The sequence below is a fragment of the Schistocerca serialis genome, chromosome 2, assembly GCF_023864345.2.
Source record: "Schistocerca serialis cubense isolate TAMUIC-IGC-003099 chromosome 2, iqSchSeri2.2, whole genome shotgun sequence".
Lineage (NCBI taxonomy): Eukaryota > Metazoa > Arthropoda > Insecta > Orthoptera > Acrididae > Schistocerca > Schistocerca serialis.
The window spans coordinates 1,126,659,067-1,126,678,878 of NC_064639.1; positions in this window are offsets into that span (position 1 = coordinate 1,126,659,067).

Consider the following 19,812-nt stretch of genomic DNA (forward strand, 5'->3'; position numbering starts at 1 on the left):
CCCAGTTCTTTGAAGAGGTTTCTACAGGACGTCCGTGAATTTACTCCACAAATAATACGTATTACACGCTTTTGGACTCTGAAAACTTTTGTTTGACTTGAAGAGTTACCCCAAAATACAGGGTGATTCAAAAAGAATACCACAACTTTAAAAATGTGTATTTAATGAAAGAAACATAATATAACCTTCTGTTATACATCATTACAAAGAGTATTTAAAAAGGTTTTTTTTCACTCAAAAACAAGTTCAGAGATGTTCAATATGCCCCTCTCCAGACACACGAGCAATATCAACCCGATACTCCAACTCGTTCCACACTCTCTGTAGCATATCAGGTGTAACAGTTTGGATAGCTGCTGTTATTTCTCGTTTCAAATCATCAATGGTGGCTGGGAGAGGTGGCCGAAACACCATATCCTTAACATACCCCCGTAAGAAAAAATCGCAGGGGGTAAGATCAGGGCTTCTTGGAGGCCAGTGATGAAGTGCTCTGTCACGGGCTGCCTGGCGGCCGATCCACCGCCTCGGGTAGTTGACGTTCAGGTTTCATAACTAACCTTTTTCGTAGGACTCTCCATACAGTTGATTGTGGAATTTGCAGCTCTCCGCTAGCTCTGCGAGTCGATTTTCCTGGGCTGCGAACAAATGCTTGCTGGATGCGTCCTACATTTTCATCACTCGTTCTCGGCCGTCCAGAACTTTTCCCTTTGCACAAACACCCATTCTCTGTCAACTGTTTATACCAACGTTTAATACACCACCTATCAGGAGGTTTAACACCATATTTCGTCCGAAATGCACGCTGAACAACTGTCGTCGATTCACTTCTGCCGTACTCAATAACACAAAAAGCTTTCTGTTGAGCGGTCGCCATCTTAGCATCAACTGACGCTGACGCCTAGTCAACAGCGCCTCAAGCGAACAAATGTACAACTAAATGAAACTTTATAGCTCCCTTAATTCGCCGACAGATAGTGCTTAGCTCTGCCTTTTGTCGTTGCAGAGTTTTAAATTTCTAAAGTTGTGGTATTCTTTTTGAATCACCCTGTATTATACCATGTGACATTATGGAATGAAAGCAGGCAAAGTATGCAAGCTTTTTCGTTTTAATGTCGTCTATGTCTGCTAACACTCGAACTGCAAATACAGATTTGTTAAGGCGTTTCTGCAGTTCTGTGGTGTGCTCCTCCCAACTGAATTTATTTATTTATTTATTCTCGGCGGCAATAATGATGGGTCGGTGGGCCCGTCTAATTCCCATCTGCCGGCCGGTATGGCCGAGCGGCTCTAGGCGCTTCAGTCTGGAATCGCGCGACCGCTACGGTCGCAGGTTCGAATCCTGCCTCGGGCATGGATGTGTGTGATGTCCTTATGTTAGTTACGTTTAAGTAGTTCTAAGTTCTAGAGGACTGGTGACCTCAGCTGTTAAGTCCCATAGTGCTCAGAGCCATTTGAACCATTTTGAATTCCCATCTACGGATATTTGACTAGCCCCGATACCTCCAAGAGGAGCTACGAACAATTGTAAGGCCCTACAGACGTGAAGTCGGTGACAACTACATCCTAGTCGATGTCAATGCAAGACCGCACCATACTCTAGCAGTGTCTCAATATCTTCAAAGATGCAACATCAGCCGAATTTATGGCCCAGACATGAAAGCAACTGAGCACGCTTGGAACCTGTTGAAGGTTACCGTTGCGCAGCGTCCGAATCCACCTAACGATCTTCAGGACCTCACTGAACCTGCCATTTAGGAGTGGGTCCTCATACCTCAAGGTAAACTTGATGGTATCATCCACAGCTTGCAGAGTGGAAGAACTCATCCGTGTGTGGTGAGGACATACTCACTAGTCACTACTAACCGTCATCATGAAATAAAGGTTTTCACTGTTTTTGTTATTAAGAAGTACACTTACGAGACAGCCTGCTTCGTTTAGTAATGATTTTCTGTAGCTAACCAAAATTGTTCTTGTTTTCAGAAGGAATTATGTTCAATTAGTAATAAGGTACTGTACAAACCTCAATGGGCGTACAGCAAGGAGTAATTGATATTGTCAACTTTTGTTGGGATGTGTGATTCAAACAAGAAATACCTATTTGGAAATTAGAAGATAGCACCAACATGGTCCATGATCCTTTTCAGAAAAGTTATACAGTATTTAAGGGAGGAAACCTTTCACAGGTACACGCAGGAACACAATGCTACTGGTACTTCGGTGAGGGGAAGACTGATAGGATACTGGGCGCTGTGGACACGAAGGGATACTTCACGGCCTGGGAAGACAAAATCATCAAAAGTGGTAAGTAGACCAGAGGATTAGTGGCCCTTATAACAAACGACTGCAAATTGTGTAGTTATTAAGTTATTGTTCCTAGTGGAACTAGATTAGAAATAATGTGGTTAACATTACTTGGCCAAAATGGGTCACCCTCCTTCCTCATTGTATGAATCACCCTCCCCCCACCCCTCTATCTCAGTGCTGCCTCTAAGTTCATGAAGCAAACAAACAAGTACGAAAAAATACTGATTACGTTCTAGGTCCGTAGACCATGGCCAAAGTGAGGTAGCTCTAGAGAGCCTGGGCCAAGGGTAAGGTAATAACGTGTTAATAAGAAGCCAAAATCATATTCAGCCTCCCAGGTATCGTATTTCAGGTTTCCCGTTGTTTTCTTGATGAAATGGAAATGAGCGTTTGGCGTCGTTGGCCGGGAGGCCCCTTACGGGGCAGGTCGCGCCGCCTTGGTGCAGGTCTCATTACATTCGACGCCACACTGGGCGACTTGCATGCCGGATGGGGATGAAATGATGATGAAGACAACACAACACCTAGTCCCTGAGCGGAGCAAATCCCCGACCCAGCCGGGCATCGAACCCGGGCCCATAGGACGGCAATCCGTCACACTGAGAACTCAGCTGTCGGGGAGGACGTTTTCTTGATCTTTCTAGACCAGTGATCGTCAAACCGCGGCTCACAGGCCGCATGCGGCACGAATCAAGGGTTCGTGCGGTACGCGGTTCTCAGCCGTATTTTATAATAATGTGCATCCGGCAACTAACAGCCGAAAACTAAAACGTCAACTAACGTTAAGAGCTTCTTAAGAGTGCTCAGAAAGAAACAAAAATACCTATAGAGACAGTAATATTTTAACATGTGCTTAATTTTATCTCAAGTTGGTGAATTCGGCCATGAGCTAATTAACCAGTTATCTCAAGAGTGGCTGGGTAAGTAGGGCGGCGACTGCGGTATTAGAGAATGTGACAGGAGGGTGCCTTGTTGTTTGTCTTCCAGTACTGACAACTGATGGGCGTGGTGTGCGTCTCTTCGATCAGATGTTACAGTACAAATTTCAGATGGAAGGAACATCGATTCGTGGACCCGCATTAGAGACGGTATCTTTAAATGTGGAACATATATGTAGCTAGGAATATGAAATTAAATTAAGGCTGTTGTAATACAATGCAGTGAGGGGAATAAATATGACAGGTAAAACATTCAGCAAACGTTTGCGATCGTGTCTCATTTTTAAATAGATCTAAATGGATCATGCAGTTAAGAACAACAACTGTTAGTAATCACCTATTCATTGCCGGCCGCTGTGGCCGAGCAGTTCTAGGCGCTACAGTCTGAAACCGCGCGACCGCTACGGTCGCAGGTTCGAATCCTGCCTCGGGCATGAATGTGTGTGATGTCCCTAGGTTAGTTAGGTTTAAGGGACTGATGACCTCAGATGTTGAGTCCCATAGTGCTCAGAGCCATTTGAACCATTTTTTGAACCTAATCACTCAGTAAATAGCACAACACTTCGTGAGGCAGTAACAATTTTGGGGTCGCTGAGGGTGGCAGCAATCTGAAACAGAGAACGGTCGCCGTGAAGTTTTCCAAATCGTACCGACTGTTAGCGATCAGTGCTTGGACTTGGGATCCACCGGTCAACTTATATCGCCTTTAACAATAGCTAGTCTGCTGGGGTCTCTCAGCATACTAATTTATGTGCGTTACCATTAATAATAACATGTACATATGCTGCCCGAGGTGCCGTCCCAGAATGCCAGTGTTGGTTCTTGAGTAAAAACGTTTGACGATAATTGCTCTAAACAAACATTGATATTGTTTCTCCAGCAACATCAGGGACCACTCTTTGTTTGTAGCCGTAACAGCGGATAAGTCGTTTGGACGAGTGAGTAGAATTTAGTGTGAAGGCATTTTAGTTCTTCATACTGTAATTTTTTATTCACTTTTCTTAAAACGAGTTATAAAGTTCCCAGTTTCAAAAAATCGGTAGGGGTTTGGTCATCATTTTTAATGAGAGGCTGAAAGTTATTCCCAAATCTAAAGGCCAAAGGTCAGAACGCTCCGAACACCTTAAATATCTTAATCGCAATCGTGTACAGTAGAAAGATCGTGTCTGTTGCAGTTATACGAGGGTGTGCAAAAAATTGGTTACGCATAGTCACGGCAGGCCAAGTAACTTTTATTGAATCCTGAAAACACTTCAAAGTGACACAGATACATGGCAATATTTTCCGACAGAATCACCCAATCTCTGCAAACAACGGGCGGAACATTCTGCCAGTCGTTCAGCGCCTCGACGATGGAAATTAGCTCCTTGCACACGGGGCCACTCGAGAATCGCTGTGGGAACGTCATCATAGGTGGAAAATTTCTTTTCGACAACATAATCCTTAAGCTTGCCATAACATGGAAATCGTGTGGTGCAAGATCTGGACTTATCGAGCAGCATCAGCCACGTCGCTGCCGCCTTGGTCAAATTGTTGGCACCGTTTCTCTACGGCTGGACGCGACATTGTATTTGGTCCAGAATTTCACGGTGAATCTGTGCGCAATTTAGAAGTTTCGCACACAAGCATCGTACTGTCCCGTATACTTAAAACTTTGGAGTACGTTTCCAATTGCCGCGCTATTTCACTCGCACACTGAAATGAACCTGCTAATCGTATCGCAATAGAACTGTGTCTGTTGGAAACCCGGAGCACGTACTCACCTCTGGCAATGCGCTACTATTGTTGAGCAATGATCTTAGAGTGGGACCACAGGTGTAAGTCATTTTCTGAAGCCCCAACATATATCTCTTTCTCTTGGTTAAGAACAGGTCTGCGGATCAGAAATCGTTGATTTTAGGCGTACAGTTCCTTGTGTGATCTGCAGTCTCCTTATTACTTCCGGTTATACCAACATCAAAGAATGCAGCTTTCTCCAAACTCCCATTGACTATCCGCAGCTCGTGGTCTTGCGGTAGCGTTCTCGCTTCCCACGCACGGGGTCCCGGGTTCGATTCCCGGCGGAGACAGGGATTTTCTCTGCCTCGTGATGACTGGGTGTTGTGTTGTCCTTATCATCATCATTTCATCCCCATCGACACGTAAGTCGCCGAAGTGGCGTCAACTCGATAGACTTGCACCAGGCGAACGGTCTACCCGACGGGAGGCCCTAGCCACACGGCATTTCCATTTTTTTTTCTTTACTGCATAGTTATGTGTTATCCATCGAAGACATGACCTAATGACACTTGGTGTGGTGTGAATGCTACTCCTTATCCAGTGGTGTGGCCGAACTGCCTCGCACCTCGCAGATTAATTGCGAGACCTTGAAATTTTTCTAATAGGCCTACAGGATTGATAGTACACCAGAATTTGATTCCAAAATATAATCAAAGGATTTATATCATATGTGGCAGTGTGCACTGATATGTCTAAGCAGCGGAACAATCTTGGCTGCTATGTGGTTTTTCCTTTTCATCTGGTGTTAATGTTGGACTTAGGCCTATACAGTGTAATGCGACGCATGTAAGTGCGCGAGAAGATGTGACAGTGTTTGATGACGCCATCATCGCTAACTGTCTAAGGCTACTTTTCCGAAATGATTTAAGGTGGGATGATCACACAAATCTGATTGTGAGCACGATATTGATGTTTGGAAGAATTCTAAGTAATTGCCATCCGCATACAAATCAGTTCGCTTACAGCGCGCTTGTCTAACCGCTCCTTGAGTAATGTCCGTTACTCTCGAACCTTTCCAACATGGATTAACAAAAAACGTCAGGCAAAAATTAACAGGAGGTTCATCACGGTTTTGTTTTGCATTTAAATACTGCGAGAGTGTCAGAGAAAGGCACAATAAATAACTCTGCCTGGCGCTGCAAAAAGTGTCACCACCAGAACTGTGAGAAGCCTCTGTTGTAATGATGTATTTGTATTACCGAGCATCATACGGAAAACAAGTTTTGTATCGAATGAAATATCCTAGGTCCTGCTCTGCTGGCACGAAAATTAAGTAGCGTTCTGCACTGAATATGCGTAATGCGTTTCTTACTTTACCTAGTTAACTAACCAGTAAAACACTTTGTGTACTAATTATTTATGTGATAATACTTATATACAGTTATTATCTACACCTGAAATTTATTACAGTAGACAAAAGCTTTTGTTTGATCTTTAGTCACGTATTTATATAATGCCAGCAATACAGCTTGTCCCCTAGTATTGAAAAGAGAACACTGTTTGTTGGACTTGATTTGATTGCTGGGCTGCCTAGTTTAGAATCAGTGTAAGTCGGATGACTTAATACGGCTACATGTTCCCGTTCAACCAACGCAAGCCTTAAGGATGTAACAATGACGAAACTCTGTGCATCATTGCAGTAGCCGTTACACAGCGAATCCTAGCCCCATCGCACGTTTCCGCTTTCACCTTCTCACGTTCACGAAACGTTTAAGCGTTCATTACTTCCAGTGTGTTATTTCTATTTCCGCAGATGCTCAGCTCAAAGCAAGAGATTTGGAAGTAGTGAAGAAAACGGAGGTTGTTCCCCCCAAACCGCTTCTGCCCCTGCGCTCCCTACATCCCATCCTGTTAGCGGTATAAAATTAAAAAAAAGTTCAAGAAATTATAGCCATTGTCTCACAGTCTTACCATTTTTCTGTGACAATCTGTGAAAAATATGATCATATCTTTACAGTGCGTGGTAAATGATAGGTTAAAGATTGACATTCATGAAGTGAATCCAGTGCATCAGCCTAAAACCGGAGATGAATCTTCAGCATGTGAAGTGGTGGCCAAAAGCGCAATTTAGAACAATAACTTGTTATGATGTTTTCTCCTATGAGCACTACAGGTGATTCACAATCATGGATTCACTTCACATATGATATTTAAGTCCTGAAACATATTGATCATATCAGCAATTTACAGCTGTAAGAACGATGATTTCGGCTTTACGTCATACTTATATCAAAGATTTGTGGTTGAAATTGTTCCTTTTTGCAGCCCTCCACGGCATGGAGTTCATGAAAAACGCTCTTACTCCCTTGCACCTGTTGTTCTACCTGCTGATGTTCCACGCGTTGTTGTTTGTGAGTATTACACCTGAGATATTTACTAAAAAAACAGTGTAGTAGCAATGCAAGGTATGACAGGAGGAAGCGGACATACTCGGACTTGTAAAGAGAAAACGTCGTGGCAACGTCTCAGGAAGCTCTGACTCACTGCAGCAGGGTATTGTGAGATGTGGGAGCCGCGACGATAACAGCGAATTAAAAATCGTTTGTTGCATTTTTAACGTCAACTTCTCTCTAAGACTCATATTAAAAGATACCACCTCCAACTTCAGCATATTACACTACTGGCCATTAAAATTGCTACACCACGAAGATGGCGTGCTACAGACGCGAAATTTAACCGACAGGAGGAAGATGCTGTGATATGCAAATGATTAGCTTTTCAAAGCATTGCACAAGGTTGGCGCCAGTGGCGACACCTACAACGTGCTGACATGAGGAAAGTTTCCAACCGATTTCTCATACTCAAACAGCAGTTGACCGGCGTTGCCTGGTGAAACGTTGGTGTGATGCCTCGTGTAAGGAGCAGAAATGCGTACCATCACGTTTCCTTCTTCGATAAAGGTCGGATTGTAGCCTATCGCGATTACCGTTTATCGTATCGCAACATTGCTGCTCGTGTTGGTCGACATCCAATGACTGTTAGCAGCATATGGAATCGGTGGGTTCAGGAGGGTAATACGGAACGCCGTACTGGATCCCACCGGCCTCGTATCACTAGCAGTCGAGATGACAGCCATCTTATCCGCATGGCTGTAACGGATCGTGCAGCCACGTCTCGATCCCTGAGTCAACAGATGGGCACGTTTGCAAGACAACAGCCACCTGCACGAACAGTTGGACGACGTTTACAGCAGCATGGACTATCAGCTCGGAGACCATGTCTGCGGCTACCCTTGACGCTGCAACACAGACAGGAGGGAGTGCGATGGTGTACTCAACGACGAACCTGGGTGCACGAATGGCAAAACGTCATTTTTTCGGATGAATCCGGGTTCTGTTTACAGCATCATGATGGTCGCATCCGTGTTTGGCGACATTGGAAGCGTGTATTCGTCATCGCCATACTGGCGCATCACCCGGCGTGATGGTATGGGGTGCCATTGGTTAAACGTCTCGGTCACCTCTTGTTCACACTGACGGCACTTTGAACAGTGGACGTTACATTTCAGATGTGTTACGACCCGTGGCTCTACCCTTCATTCGATCCTTGCGAAACCCTACATTTCAGCGGGATAATGCACGACCGTATGTTGCAGGTCCTGTACGGGCCTTTCTGGATACAGAAAATGTTCAACTGCTGCCCTGGCCAGCACATTCCCCAGATCTCTTACCAATTGAAAACGCCTGGTCAATGGTGGCCGAACAACTGGCTCGTCACAATTTGCCAGTCACTACTCTTGATGAACTGTGGTACCGTGTTGAAGCTGCCTGTACAGCTATCCAAGCTCTGTTTGACTCAATACCCAGGCGTATCAAGGCCGTTATTACGGCCAGAAGTGGTTGTTCTTGTTACTGATTTCTCAGGATCTATGCACCCAAATTGCGTGAAAATGTAACCACATGTCAGTTCTAGTATAATATATTTGTCCAATGAATACCCGTTTATCATCTGCATTTCTTCTTGGTGTAGCAATTTTAATGGCCAGTAGTGTACATCTAGTGGAGAACGATATGGAGTTTCAAATCGGAGCTGTTGTCAACATTATCTTTTAATGTGTGCAAACACATTTAACACACGAGAAAACAATTCCTGAAATGTTGGAATTTTGTTGCCTCTAGGAGACGGTAATTAATCAAACCAAAAAAATTTAATCTAGTGATGAAATATCAGTTACCATTGGTTGTCTCCAAGAGTTTCAAAATGGAATGAGATTGTCGGTGGTATTTTCGAACATGAGTTGTAAAGAGAAACGGTCCAAAAAAACCTGTCAGTAATAACCCATTACTTTGCTGTCACCGGTATTGTTTACATTGCTTACGATTTACGAAATAGTGGAGCCGGTTGAGAACAAAACATATGTTTATTAAACGTCCACAGAGACGAACAGTCCACATTGTCGTTTGTTAATGTATGTTTGTTTCCTCCTGAAACACACTGTGTAACACACTTTATCCTTCTTACTATCAGGATTCTTTTTTCTCACTGGTGTCAGATAGACCCCACTAATTTACAACGCAGTATTCAAATGAACTAACACAAAATCATACATTACAGCTAGTCAGTGATGATTCTAATTGCATAAATATTATGTTCAAGAAACTTAAAGAAATTTAGATTGACGTACCCTACTGCAAAAACAGTGAATAAAGTTTAATATGTTGTAAATACAAAAATGAACGAAACGTCATTGGATAAAATTAATTAATAGGGATAAAGTCGTGTATATTTTGCTAGTAATAGATTTTAAAACAAGGGAGATATGTATTTCCACTGTGCTTATGGGGTCATATTGACCCCATTTGTAGTGGGGCCGTTACAACAACTGATACAAGAAACCCTCACATGGGTAAAAAAAGCGGTAAACAATAATTTCATTGGTGCAAGTTTTTCGTTTAACCGCTGTTCAAGCTAACGGTCGTCATTCTATATTCGTAAATGTCACATTTAAGAAACAAACAAATAATTAAGTTGGGATTATACTGACCTCAGCGGTACTGACTGCAAAAATCATAAATAAATTTTAATGTGGTGTAAATTTAAAACTGAACAAAATATCATTGGATACATTTGACTCAGAGAGAGTCATACATTTTGAAAAAAATAGCTTCGAAAACGAGGGAGATATGATTTTCCAGTGTGCTTATGGGGCCATATTAATGGCAGTCGTACTGGGGAGGGTGCAACAGCTGACGCAAGAAACGCTAGTATGGGTACAGAAACAAGCGACAAATAATATTTTCATTGTTGCAGGTGTTTCATATAACCACTGTTCAAGGTAACATCAATTATTCTATTTTCATAAATGTTATTCAAGAAACAAACTAGCAATTTAATTCGGGATCATATGGACCCCGGTGATAGTGTAAAAACAATGAATAAATTATAATATGTTGTAAATATAAAAATGAGCGAAACATCATTGGACGCATTTGGTTCAGAGGGAGAAAGTCATTTATTTTGCACACAATAGTTTTGAAAAAAAGGGAGTTACGTATTTCCAATGTGCTACGGGCCGCTATCGACGCAAATGGCGTTAGGAAGGTTAAGAGACAGAAATTAGGCGTATAAAAAGATCGCACTTCCTTTGCCGGCACTTCCTGTCTGTGTATTTGTTTACATTTGAACTATCGAATTATAATCTTACTTTCTGCACCGAGAGATATCGTACCTGTACATTGTGACTGGGAACAATGGACGGCGCAGGAAAGTCACTCTGAGCTACAAATGTCCTGGAAATTTTCATAGAACGCTATCCTTCAAATGATAATTTCCATTTTCTAAAAAAGTGCTTGGCATTTTAATGTCTTGGAATAGCTCATTATCAAAGGAATATTTTAACTGTACGCTGTTAACCTACCAGTTTTTTTGGCACATTTGTTAATTTACTCGTTTTAACTACATTCATCTCTGACAGTGTTAACAAGCTTTTTTTATTCTAGCTAATAAGCTCCTTAAGTTAACAACATCGATAACAGTGTTAGAGATTCGGGACCCAGTGTCTGCTCCTACAAGTTTCTGTCTCCCAAACTACGATTCCTCGTAGGAAACTTTAAGCTATGTATAACAACGAATACGAACCAAGTAGACTACATCATATATTTATCCAGCATTCCACATGGGCATGAAAGACCTAACGAGATGACTGGCATAATTAGCTTGCCACAAGGGCGACTGACGACTGATAGAGAGATTTTCTTCTGGCGAATCACAGATCCTAATGCACTATGTAAATGGGAGAATGCTTCTTGATGTCATCTATGTAAGGCTATGAATCTACGCTGCACAGCTCGTACAGAGCAGATTAACGGCGGTCTCTGTATATTGTGAACGTGTTACCATGCCAACAGTGTAAAATATTTATAACTGATGAGAATGTATGACTGATTGAGACTCTTACGGATTGATTATTCAAGATAATATTACGATTATTTAGAAACGGTGAAGATATTTTTAAGACGAAAATTGACTCTTCCCACAACTCACGTACTACCCAGAAATCGTTCAAAGAACGTAGTATGCACTTTATCGCATTTAGAGGCGCCAGATTCTGGTCTTACCAGATAGCAGTCTCTTTAACGCCTGTGGGATGTCATAGAATTATGCAATTCAATCACTATAAATTTCCAAGCGCATATATCGACGACGAAGACCTCAATGATCTGGAAGAAAGTAAGTACAATGTATCACAATATTCTTACTGTCAAAACACTATACAGAGAGTGCCAGTGCTTACTATCAAACTTGTATAGACAGTAGACTGTGCTAACCCGATTACTTCGAGATCGGGAACTACATATCTGAAATGAAATTGTTTCGTACTGACATAAACAAGTTACATCTTACAGCAACGACTTCAGCTTGTAGCAGCTGTTCAAAGTGACGACCGCTAATATCAGTGCCCGCAGGGATAATCCATTGACAGAACTTATCTTTAGGTTCAAAATTATTTGACCTTATTTCTCCCACACTTTATGTAAATGCTGCTCCAGCATTACTCTCCGTAGTGTATCCTTCGAAGTGAGAATAATAATGTGTCTAGATTCACTTTCGCGACTTCACTGTGAAATGGAAGCGGCAGGAAAACACAGTGGCATATCTAACGAATGAATTTATTTCGGGACACCTGACTTAACTAGGCAGGCATGCTTATGAACTATTGGGATGCTTATGAACTAGTGAAGGGGATTTCGTTACTGTGCTCTGGCACTAGAGATCAATGATAGAATCACCCGTCGAAAGGCGGCGATAGGACGTCTTTATCATTTTCATCACAAGAACAAGTGCGCACCGTCGCTTGCAGTTACGTGTAAGTTAAATCACCGCTAATGGTCTGTAGGAGAGTACAAGGGAGTTTTATCGAATTATCAGTTCGATACTTGACTTAGGACTCAAGAAAGCGTGTATTGCACTGTGGATGCCTGGTGAACGGTGATTTTTGAGCGTGTTGTGACTACAGAGAAATTTTCTGGTATGGTGTGCAGCTAGGTGACAAGGAGGAACTTGGAAGAAAGAGAAGAAAAGTGGATACACTAATCGGTCCTAAAGCGATTGTATGTTGTGAAAGTAGAAGCAACAGAATCCCAAGACTTAAACAACGTATATGTTGCTCAAGGGACTTTCGGTGATAACAGTTTTTCTTTGTATAATGGGATCACATTGTGCTGTTTATCAGATAATTGCAAAACAGTTGACATATAAATCAATAATGCCTTCATAATTCTTTTTTTATTTACGTAACTTGGTTCTCTTAACTCTTTTGCAGGCTTTTAAGAAAACAGATTCTGGGGCGCTTAAGTTTCTTATTAAAGCGTCGCGCTTATGATAAAATTGTTAACAATAGTACCATACGTGTCGCAGGCATAGTACTCGACCTTGCATATATTCGCGAATCAAGGGATAAATGCTTTGATCAGGGTTACTCATGGGTTATGAGTGAACAGGGAAGGTAATATGATAATCATATCGCTGGCTAAATCTATATTTTGACTCGATAACTGAAATATATTGGACATCAAAGAGTTACATTATTTGAAGAAACAAATAAGCGACAAATGTGACAGTGAGTGATTCTTATGATCCCTATTCAAAGACTCGGGCCAAGCGAGGAACTGCATTCTGCCATAGCTGACACTTATTTCTATTATCACACTCAATGGACATTCCTGAAAAACTACGAGCACGAGATTTCAACAGGCGACTTCTGAGGAAACTCTAGAGATCTGCTAGGTTTCCATTACTTGGCTGCTAACATCTACCAACTGTTTCTCATCTGAGACGTCTTTGCGCTCATGGGTTCGTTAGTATACATGAATGTATATGTTAGTGCCATATTGGTGAAAATTAATAATTATTATTTTTAAAAAGTTACAACAAAATAAAATCATCTAGAACTACTTCCATACCTAACAAATGGTATTTTCTACTCTCCGTCTGTCTCTTGCCTTGTGAACACGGACAAAATCATTGTGAAAATTTTAGCACTTATAACACTGACGGGAAAAAATCGCAACACCAAACATAAGACAGCTAACTCTAAATATAGATAAATGTAAATTAATGCAGAAGAATAGGAAAAAGAATCCTGTAACGTTTGAGTACTCCATTAGTAGTGTAGCGCTTGACACAGTCACGTCGATTAAACATTTGGGCGTAACATTACAGAGCGATATGAAGTGGGACAAGCATGTAATGGCAGTTGTTGGGAAGGCGGATAGTCGCCTTCGGTTCATTGGTAGAATTTTGGGAAGATGTGGTTCATCTGTAAAGGAGACCGCTTATAAAACACTAATACGACCTATTCTTGAGTACTGCTCGAGCGTTTGGGATCCCTATCAGATCGGATTGAGGGAGGTCATAGAAGCAATTCAAAGGCGGGCTGCTAGATTTGTTACTGGTAGGTTTGATCATCACGCGAGTGTTACGGAAATGCTTCAGAAACTCGGGTGGGAGTCGTTAGAGGAAAGGAGACTTTCTTTTCGTGAATCTCTACTGAGGAAATTTAGAGAACCAGCATTTGAGGCTGACTGCAGTACAATTTTACTGCCGCCAACTTACATTTCGCGGAAAGACCATAAAGATAAGATAAGAGAGGTTAGGGCTCGTACAGAGGCATATAGGCAGTCATTTTTCCCTCGCTCTGTTTGGGAGTGGAACAGGGAGAGAAGATGCTAGTTGTGGTACGAGGTACCCTCCGCCACGCACCGTATGGTGGGTTGCGGAGTATGTATGTAGATGTAGATGTAGATATTAATGTAGAGTAACCAAGTTTCGGGAATACATTTGTCTAGCTAACACATGTAAGTGATTAACACTGAAAGATCACAGGTTAATGAAAGCGCGAGATAAGCCATTGAAATGCGAAGTCCCGGTACATTAATAGCTGATGTAACCACCAGAATGTTGAATACAGGCATGCAAACGTGGATGCACTGTGTTGTACAGGCGGCGAATGTCAGTTTGTGGGACGGAGATCCATGCCTGTTGCACTTGGTCGGTCCATCCAGGGACTTTCAATGCTGATTGTGTTTGACGCTGGATTTGTCGTCCGGTGATGTCCCTTATGTGCTCCATTGGAGACAGATCTGGTGATCGGGCAGGCCCAGGCAACATGTCGATACTTTGTAGAGCATGTTGGGTTACAACGGCAGTATGTGGGTGAGCGGTACCCTGCTGGAAAGCACCCCCTTGAAAGCTGTTCATGAATGGCAACACGGCAGGTCGAACCTGCAGACTGATGCACAGTTGTGCAGTCAGGGTGCGTGGTATGGACGCGAGAGAGCTGCTGCTGTCATGAGAAATCGCACCCCAGACCAAATGACCAAGTTTAGGTCCAGAGTGTCTAGCATAGAGACAGGTTGTGTGGCCTCCTTCTAACCAACACGCGGGCATCACTGGCACCGAGGCAGAACCAGTTTTTACCAGAAAACCCAGAAGACGTCCACCCAGCCCTCCACTGAGCTCTCGCTTGGGACCACTGAAGTCGCAAATGGCGGTGGTCTGGGATGAGTGGAACGCACGCTACGTGGCTCCTGGCTCGCAGCTGTCCTTGAAGCAACCGGTCTGCAACATCTTTTTGTATCAGTGCGGTGCCAACTGGTGCTCAGATTGTCGCTGCAGATGCAGTACGATGCGGCAGAGTCGTACAGCAACCTCGACGGTCTTCCCTGTCGGTAGTACCACACGGCCGTCTGGAGCCTGGTCTTCTTGTCACCGTAGATTGCTGTGACCACGGCTGCCAACAACCGTGTGCAGTGGCTACATTCCTGTCAAGTCTTCCTGCGGTATCGCAAAAGGAACATCCAGCTTCTGGAACTCGTTCAAACTCAGCGAGGTTTTTTTGTAGCGTCTTTGTCGCCTCAAAGGCATTCTTAACTAATATTAATTCATTAACTGCACAACAGTATGCGAACCCTTGCGAGGGTACAGCTGCAAGTGGATTAATACACTGCTGGCCATTAAAATTGCTACACCAGTAAGCTGAGGTGCTACAGACGCGAAATTTAACCGACAGGAAGAAGATGCTGTGATACACAAATGATTAGCTTTTCAGAGCATTCACACAAGGTTGGCGCCGGTGGCGACACCTACAACGTGCTGACACGAGGAGAGTTTCCAACCGATTTCTCATACACAAACAGCAGTTGACCGGCGTTGCCTGGTGAAACATTGTTGTGATGCCTCGTGTAAGGAGGAGAAATGCGTACCATCACGTTTCCGACTTTGATAAAGGTCGGATTGTAGCCCATCGCGATTGCGGTTTATCGTAACGCGACATTGCTGCTCGCGTTGGTCGAGATCCAATGACTGTTAACAGAATATGGAATCGGTGGGTTCAGGAGGGTAATACGGAACGCCGTGCTGGATCCCAACGGCCTCGTATCACTAGCAATCGAGATGACAGGCATCTTATCCGCATGGTTGTAACGGATCGTGCAGCCACGTCTCGATCCCTGAGTCAACAGATGGGGACGTTTGCAGAACAACAACCATCTCCACGACCAGTTCGACGACGTTTGCAGCAGCACGGACTATCAGCTCGGAGACCGTGGCTACGATTACTCTTGACGGTGCATCACAGACAGGAGCGCCTGCGATGGTGTACTCAACGACGAACCTGGGTGCACGAATGGCAAAACGTCATTTTTTCGGATGAATCCATATTCTGTTTACAGCATCGTGATGGTCGCATCCGTATTTTTCGACATGGCGGCGTAAGCACATTGGAGCCGTGTATACGTCATCGCCATACTGGCGTATCACCCGACGTGATGGTATGGGCTGCCATTGGTTAGACGTCTCGGTCACCTCTTGTCCGCATTGACGGCACATTGAACAGTGGACGTTACATTTCAGATGTGTTACGACCCGTGGCTCTACCCTTCATTAGATCTCTGCGAAACCCTACATTTCAGCAGGATAATGCACGACCGCATGTTACAGGTCCTCTACGGGCCTTTCTGGATACAGGAAATTTTCGACTGCTGCCCTGGCCAACAGATTCTCCAGACCTCTCACCAATTGAAAACGTCTGGTCAATGGTGGCCGATCAACTGGCTCGTCACAATACGAACTGTGGTAGCGTGTTGAAGCTGCATGGGCAGCTGTACCTCTACACGCCATCCAAGCCCTGTTCGACTAAATGCCCACGCGTATCAAGGTCGTTATTATGGCCAGAGGTGGTTGTTCTGCGTACTGATTTCTCAGGATCTATGCATCTCAACTGCGTGAAAATGAAATCTCATGTCAGTTCTAGTATAATATATTTGTCCAATGACTACCCGTTTTTGATCTGCATTTCTTCTTGGTGTAGCAATTTTAATGGCCAGTAGTGTAGATTAGACATCATATTTCAGATGTAGAAACCTGCGTACCAGCTTTAGTTTATGTGCACAACTCCTTCTTGGTGTTAACATTTTTTTTTTTCATCAGTGTATTTAATGTCGTATCCGTAAAACTAAAGTACAAGTTCGATCCTTTTTGGCAAATTCATCTTCTTTTCTTACTATCTGAGGGATACATGATTTACAAGTAATGCCCAGCTTTGGCGAAGCAGATGAGTGTTGTCTTCTGCTTGCACGGTGGTGACGGTGCGCCGCCTTCCATTCCCTTTGTGCCTGCAGGGGAAGTCTCCGGCCCGCATGGTGCCGTGGCTGCTGGTGGGCGCCGTCAAGGACATCGCGCTGGGTGCCGTGCTCACCCTCAGCGAGGCCTTCATCTGCTACGTCGTCAACCTGCCCAAGACGTGCGCCGAGGTCACCGTCATCTTGACCGTAGAGCTGGGTACTCACCTGACGACATTTCCATCGAGATACAACGTACCGTAAAGTTAAATTACTGTAGCTAAATACAGAAAAGAAGGTACACGCACGCACATCCGGGACCATCAACTCACAAAAACACACACGAATAATATGAGAGCGTCTCCGCTACCACCTAACCTCCCCCTATCCCAGTATTCCCACTCCACTGCCACGCTCGACAAATCATAACTTCCCGTGATCTCTTACCTAGCCTCGCGTCAATGTAAAGTGCAGTAAACACAATGCAGTGCGATGTAGCACCTTTATAGGGCGAATTTTCATTATTCTGGGCCCAGAAATCCTATAAGAAGAGACATTTGGTACCCAAGGAAGTGAGTGAAGATAAAGGGAAGGATGAATCTGAGTCCACCGATGAAGTTTCTGAGGTTGCTCGGGGTATTTTCTGAGTATTTTGGCATAAGGGACTTGGGGTATCCCAGTTCCTGCTGCTAATAAGGCGAGTACACCATTGGTTTGTTGTATATTTTCACGATCTTTCAACAGGAGTGACTTATATTTGTAGATAGCTGTGTAGTTACTAGTTTATTTTTGCAATTTATTGTGTGTTTGAGTGCTTAATAGGCACAAGCTTTTATTTTAATAACAGTGTAGCGTACAATACAGCCCTTGTTACCGACCCTCGTATCATACAGGCTTTCGTTGGTTTTGGTTAGCATACTCAGTGTTGGGAAGACCGTCAGTGAGTGAGCAACTCGAGTTCCAGCTACTAATAAGGCCAGTTCTCCATTCGTTTGTTACATATTTTTACGAGCTTCCGATTGATGCTACTTCAGTAATGGATAGGGACTGTGATTGCTGTGTACAGATGCGAGCTGAGTTGGCGACCCTTCACTCACAGCTCCAGGCTGCGTTGGCTTCCGTCACACAGCTTGAGGCTGCTGCCAAGGGGCGTCACTGTGGGGGGTCGGATGCGGGGATGCGAGGGACATCGAGCACGTCCCACGTGTCCTCCGATCAATCCACTGCTGTGACTGCCCCAGGTACTGCCTGCACTGAGGATGACCCCTTACCCATGGTTGAGTCGGAGATCATTCCAAAGTCTGACAGGCAGCGAGAAACTTTCTGAGGGGCCGATCATAGGGCCTCCTCGGTTCGTTTGACGAACAGGTTTCGGGCGTTATCTGTGGCTGACAAAGTCTCTGAGGCGAAAGCAGTCGTCCACCCCGTTCCAGAGGAAGCTTCTCGGCCTGCAAGCTCCTCAGGAACATGGCTGCCAAGGAGAGGAAGGAAGCCAGTGTGCACTCCGCGTGCATTTTGGGGGGAGTCATTCCGGATTTGCAAAGGATGCATCCAGATGCCATGAAGAGTACAGGGTGCAGCTTACTGCACTTGGTGGCTCATGTCAGTACCAATGACGTGTGTCGCATTGGATCGGAGGAGATTCTCTCTGGTTTCGGACGGCTAGCGGAAATGGTAAAGACTGCCAGTCTTGCTTCCGAGATTAAGGCGGAGCTCACCATCTGCAGCGTCGCCGATAGAATCGACTGAGGTCTTTTGGTGCAGAGCTGAGTGGAGGGTCTGAATCATAGGCTCAGACAGTTCTGTGACTGTGTAGACTGCGGATTCCTTGAAGTGCGCCATCGGGTGGTGGGTTTCTGGTTCCGGTTAATAGGTCAGGAGTCCAGTAAACGCAGGAAGCGGCTACACGGGTAGCGGGGGCTGTATGGAACGGACTGCGCGGTTTTATAGGTTAGAGGATCCCAGGGAATCACAGAAGGGACGTCTGTCTAAAAGTGGGCAGGTAAAACACAGTGAGGTAGTTGTAGAAACAATTGGTATTTTAGTTGTAAATTGTCGTAGCTGTATTGGGAAAGAACCAGAGCTTCAATCCCTAATAGAAAGCATTGAAGCTCAAATAGTTGTAGGTACAGAGAGCTGGCTAAAGCCGGAAATAAGTTCAGCCGAAATTTTTTCAAACGATATAACAGTGTTCAGAAAGGATACATTAAATACAGTTGGTGGTGGAGTATTTATTGCTGTCAGAGGTGGTTTGCCTCGTAGCAAAATTGAAGTAGGTAGTTCATATGAAATCGTATGGGTAGAGGTTATACCTGACAATCGGATTAAACTATTAATTGGATCGTTTTACCGATAAGTACCCCGGTCATACAATTATAGTTGGTGGTGACTTCAATCTACCCTCGATATGCTTGAAAAATTATACGTTTAAAGCCGGCAGCAGGCATAAAACGTCATTTGAAATTGTACTGAAAGCTTTCTCAGAAAATTATTTTGAACAATTAGTTCATGAGCCCACTCGAAGCGTAAACGTCTGCGAAAGCATACTTGACCTTTTAGCAACAAATAATCCTGGACAAATAGTGAGTATTGTGACGAATACAGGGATTAGCGACCACAAGGCAGTTGCTGCTGGCCTGAATACCGTAACACCTAGAACCATCAAAAAGAAAACCAAGTATATCGATTTAAAAAAAAAGGTGGTAAAAATGCTCTTAACGCCTTTTTAAGAG